Source organism: Mustela erminea, chromosome 6 (genome assembly GCF_009829155.1).
Source record: "Mustela erminea isolate mMusErm1 chromosome 6, mMusErm1.Pri, whole genome shotgun sequence".
NCBI lineage: Eukaryota > Metazoa > Chordata > Mammalia > Carnivora > Mustelidae > Mustela > Mustela erminea.
Window position 1 is genome coordinate 139,907,199 of NC_045619.1, and position 5,494 is coordinate 139,912,692.

General features: G+C 47.5%; 1 pseudogene; it reads left to right on the top strand.

Annotated features, from left to right (window-relative positions):
* Positions 1–4,276: 4,276 nt before the first annotated feature.
* LOC116594427 lies at positions 4,277–4,736 on the top strand (annotated as a pseudogene).
* Positions 4,737–5,494: the final 758 nt, after the last annotated feature.

Below are 5,494 nucleotides of genomic sequence, written 5' to 3' on the forward strand. Positions count from 1 at the left end.
AAGCAGGTTTCCCACAGAGCAGGGAGCCCGATGTGGGGCTCAAGTCCAGGAACCCCTGGGATCATGACCCAAGTCCATGGCAGACGCTTAACGACTGAGCCACCCAGGTGCCCCTGCCTTGGTCAATCTTTAAGTCTCCGTTTCATTACTGGGTCTTTGCGTTCACGTAACAAAGCTTTGGGGTTTTTTCTCTTGTTCATCTGTCTCATGTACATTTTATTTTTAGTCTAGCTGGGAAACCCAGAAAGGTAAAGGAAGAAGTTTTTCTTCCTTCAGATTCTTCTGTACAGAGAACATGCTAGAACCCTTCCTTCCTTTCCTGATCTCCAGCTAGAAGGGACTGCCCAGACTAGACTGCCTCCTGCCTTGTTTTGACGAAGCGGCGAGGGGCAAATTGCCTGAGTTTCTGTGATTACAGAGTCGTTCAGAAGCCTGGCTCCCGCCGCACCCTGCCTCTGAGTGTTGACTCCCTACCGGCTGCTGGAAACTGGAAGTTCTAGCACAGAGGGGAGTGATTTCTACAGGCCGGAGAGCACCCAGCAGACGAGCAGTGCCTGAAGCTGTCTTTGGCTTCCTCGCCCAGATTGCTGGTTGGCGGAGGAGATAAAACCCCAAATAAAAAAGCATTGGCGACGAAAATCGAAGACCAGGGAGAGGAAAACAGGAAGGCGAGAAGAAGGAAAAAAGTGGTCCGAGTACGGCCTGAAGACGCTGAATTAAAAAGCGGTCCTAGTTTCTGAATGGAAGTCTGGAGGGCCGCACCATGCTTGTAAGCAGGTCAGAAAGACGGGAGACCGAAACACTTAGCTCCTCTCTCCTCTGAAATGTTGCCCTCTGTTTCTTCAGATACAAAGAGGGCTTGCCAAAGAATTCAACGTGGGGAAATGTGGAATCCGGCTTTTATCTCCGTGTCCTTGGTCGTCAATACAATGTTTCACATTGGTGACCCATTACTAGGTGTAAGAAAGGTATGCGAGGAATAAACTAGGCTTGGATTTTTTTTTGTAGCTTCAGGGTCCTTGCAATAACTCCCCACCTCCCTGCTGCAAAATGTGTGAGTGTGAAATACATAGATGTAAAATACATACATATCATGTGTGGTGGTCATTCTGGGCTGGAGTCGCTAGAGGGAGGCAGAGGAACATGAGAAAAGCCGCAGTTGTCACCAGGAGACTGGACAGTCCCCTCCCATAGAGAGAACCCTTAGACTGCACTGACCGGGCAAGATGAGAAATCAGAAGAATTAGATTCTTCTGGCCTGCCCTTCATTCAAAATGTGTGTCTACACTTAATGAGTGTAACCAATCCCTTTCCTAATAATAAGGAAAAAAGCTGTTTATAGTAGAACAACGCAGAATTAGTGAGTCCAAGTCTGAGCGGGCTATCAGGTTGTGGGGTGAGGGCTCTTACTCAGGAGGAAACCGTGGGGAACCAGAGTCCTGAGCCACGTACTGTCGAACTATGCAAATTTCAGCAATCATGGGTCTTCCCCGAATCCGTTTTTCATCAAAGAGTGACAGTAACCGTTTCTACCTTGTTGGGTTCCCATATAAACTAAAGAACAGAAAAACTTCATAAAACAGCAAAGAACTACATGGATGTGAATCCAATTCCTGCTCTGATGCATGAGTTCCAGATTTGAAGCTGTCTGCTTTACTGTGTTCTGCAAGTTCCCCAGGGAGAGAGCCCAGAACCAGAAGTTGTGGAAGGAAGGAGCCTTCGTCCTTGATATTTAATATGGTACTTGGTGAATAGCACATAATTTTTTAAAGTCTCTTAAATGAATGAGTAGAAACACTTCCATGTAGAAAAACCATATAATTTAATATCTAAAATAAACCTTTTTTTTTTTTAATTGAAAGGAAGCGCTATTACTAAGTACTCCAGGAAAAGGGTCAAAAGTAGGACTGTCCAAGGCTAGCCGGGACACAAGACACATGGCCACTCTGCTTCCATAGCACTTACGTGTCCTAGTCAATACCCCAAACCTATTATAGGACTACTTCATTTATTTATTTATTTATTTTTAAATGTTTTGTTTTGTTTTGTTTTTAAAGATTTTATTTATTTCTTTGACAGAGAGAGATCACAAGTAGGCAGAGAGGCAGGCAGAGAGAGAGGAGGAACAGGCTCCCTGCTGAGCAGAGAGCCCGATGCGGGACTCAATCCCAGGACCCTGAGATCATGACCTGAGCCGAAGGCAGCGGCTTAACCCACTGAGCCACCCAGGCACCCCAGGACTACTTCATTTAATCTCCATAACAATACAGTGAGGCTGGTACTATTATTAGCCATATCTGACAAATACTTCCTATGGACTATGACATGTCTCAAGTCCCCTCGATTTTCAGAACACAGCAAAACCAACCACCACAGAAACAATGATTTCTGCCATTTAAGGGGAGGGATGAGAAGTCAGACCATGAACGTGATACGTAAGCTGCAAGGCACATGGACAAGTCACGGCGCTGCCCATGAACGCAAGAGATAGGGGCGGGCTGAGTGAGAAAATGCAGCGCAGAAATATCACGCAGGTGCCTTCCCCTCCAGCGGAGATGCTGAGGGACCGAGCCTCCGCCCCAGCTGAGGTCATCTGTTCCAGCTCATCGGTCTCCAGCCCCCGCTTTCAGCCTCAGCACTGTTTTTGTGTCGGTTCTGACAGCACCTAACCTTGCTCCGCACGCAGATTCGCTTCCTCAGAAAGTGGCAGAGAGAAGCACCCAGAATCTGGTGATCCTTTCTTAAACTCAACTCAGCCTCCTCCTTCTCTGCCTGACATTTGCCACAACAGATGACGTGATTAGGGCCCCAGCTGAGCTCCCGCTGGGTGTTGGGCCTGAAACCGCCTGCCCACCCCGCAGGAAGGAAGGTTCCGTCTGGAGAACCCGGTGTTCGTGAGCTCGGGGCAAGGGCCGAGCCCACCGCATAGAAATAGACGACTCGGAGGGCAGGGACGGGCTCTCGGGAAGCCTCCATCGCTTGAGCTCAAACTGGCACTTAACCATGCTCGAGCCACGGAAACCACATGATGCTGAACTTCCTCTGCCTTCGCCCCCAGCCTGCTCCCTGCCTCCTGAGAGTGCCTCTTGCCCTTCCTCGTCTTGTGACTCTGGCGGAGCTCCAGGGTGGTTATTCAACCTGTCTCCAGACGCTCTGGGCCAAAAAAGGAAGAAAGGGCAAGAGCAGTCTCCAGGGCAGAGCTGACCGCCCAAAGCACTGTGAACGGCCCAGGGCTGCCCAGTGAACACAAAGGAATCTTTAAATGGGAAAGTCAGCGCAGAAGGAGACGGAGGGCATTCCCATGCAAGGGACAGCCCCATGCCAAGGGACGGATACACAGACCACGTGCAAACCCACTAACTCAAGATAAAGCATACGCCTAAATGAAAAAAAATTAAAACGACAAAATGCAGAAGGAAAAAAAAAAATAGGGGAGTAAATCCTCCTGACCTTGGGTTAGGCAAGGATTTCTTAGACATGACAACAGAAACACAGAAGAGAAAACTTTGTAAAAGTGGACTCTGTCAAAAATTAAAGTGTGTGTGCTTCCAGCAACACTAAGAAAGTGTAAAGACAATCAACAGACTTGAAAAAAAATTTGCAAATTGTATATCCAATAAGGGCCTAGCATACAAAATATATAAATAACTCTTACAACTTGACAGGGAAGAGACAATCTAGTTTAAGAATGGGCAAAGGACGGACATTTATCCATAGTAAACTCTCATGATCAATGGACAGGTATCTGAAGAAGGTACCCAAATAGCCAGCAAGCCCATTAAAAGAGGCTCCATCATTAGGGAAGTGCAACTAAAACCACAACGAGATGCTACTTCACACCCACTGCAAGGGCCGAAATTAAAAATACAGACAGTCACAAGTGTTGGCAAGGATGTGGGAAAAAAAGACCCAGCACACACCGCCGGTAGGAGTATAAGACGGTGCAGTGGCTTTGAAAAACAGTTTGGCAGTTAAACGTTAAACAAATAGTTCCCAGATGATTGAGTAACTCCTCTCCAAGTATCTACCCCAAATCCATGAAAACGTATGTCCACACGAAGATTTATACACAAAGCTTCATTGTGACATTATTCATAAGAGCCTAAAAGTATCAACAGTCTAAAGGCTCATCAGATGATGGACAGATATGCAAACGTGGTCTATCTGTACAGCAGAAACTGTTAGCAATAAACAGGAATGACACACGCTGCCAGATGGGTGAAACTCAAAAATGCTATGCTAAGGGCCACGTCCCTCCCACACAGCCTCCCGAGCTATGACCATTTGCACAGAGCCGCCGGGAAGGCCCCTGGAGCTGGGGTAGGAGCAGTGGGGACTAGCCACAGGCACGCTCACGGTGTCCTCCTGGGGAAGGGTGGAGTGGAGCCAGCAGGTTCCAACCTCCCCGGGCGCCGTGTGCGTTCAGTAGCTGGGAAAGGATGCCCTCGGCACTCAAGAGAACCAGAGAAGTCGCTCTTCACCTGAAAAGTGCTCGCTTTGCCTCCATTGTGAATTATTTTGTCGAGAGAATTACCATCACGTCACTGTATTCATGGAAGGAGAGGTAGATGTGAGTCCAGAATGCAGAGCCTGAGAAAAACGGAAGCTGGGAACGGGAACAGTCTTCTCCGTTGGATCAGCCTTTCCGGGCACCCCGTGGCTCAAGGGAACAAGGCTCTGAGCCCTTTAAAGAAGACGTGAACCATCTGGTGGGATAAAAAGAACATCATCTCTAGGCGAGCAAGAAGGAAACCTGATTTACTGAAGAAGACAAAATAAGGTCCAGGTAGAGAATGAAAAGAATCTGCATCTCATCACAACTCCACTACACATTAAAACGCTCATGGGACTGTCAGCTTCTCGGCTGCCTCTTAATGTTCCCACCGCCCTTTCAGCCAGTACTTGTGAAACATTTCCTGCCTTATGTCGTGAGTTGCATTTCAGACTCAGAAAGTGTGATAAATGGTGACCTCGTGCTGCGTCTGCTTTCCGTACTTTTCTATGACGCTCACTGTGCAGCTTGTCCATCAGCGTGCACGGAGCGGATGCAAGAGAGCTTGCCCTGGTGTTTCAGTTCAAATAGAGATCCTAATTCAGATGCTAACACCGTAGGCCAGTTTTAGAATTTACCATGGTTGTTGGTTTACCTCTTCTGTTTTATTTAAAACATAACAGTTTTGGCGCTGTCCTGGGACAGTCCTTGGCAATGACAGTGAAAAGGACAGGTCATTAGGGTACACTTCCCTGGCTTCTGGTTGGGAACCCAAGCCAAGAGAAATCAAACAACCCGTCTGGGATTTTATCCTATGGTTAACTTAATCTCTGTGAGATCCAGCTTCCTTGTAGGTACAATGAGATAACACTAGGGCTGTGGTTCTCAAAGTGTGGCCTGGAGAGATCCTTGAGAGTCTTTCAAGGGCACTCAAGGTCAAAGCTGTTTTTGTAATCCTAAGATATCAGAGGCGTTTTCCAGAAGCTATAGGATGTGTGATAT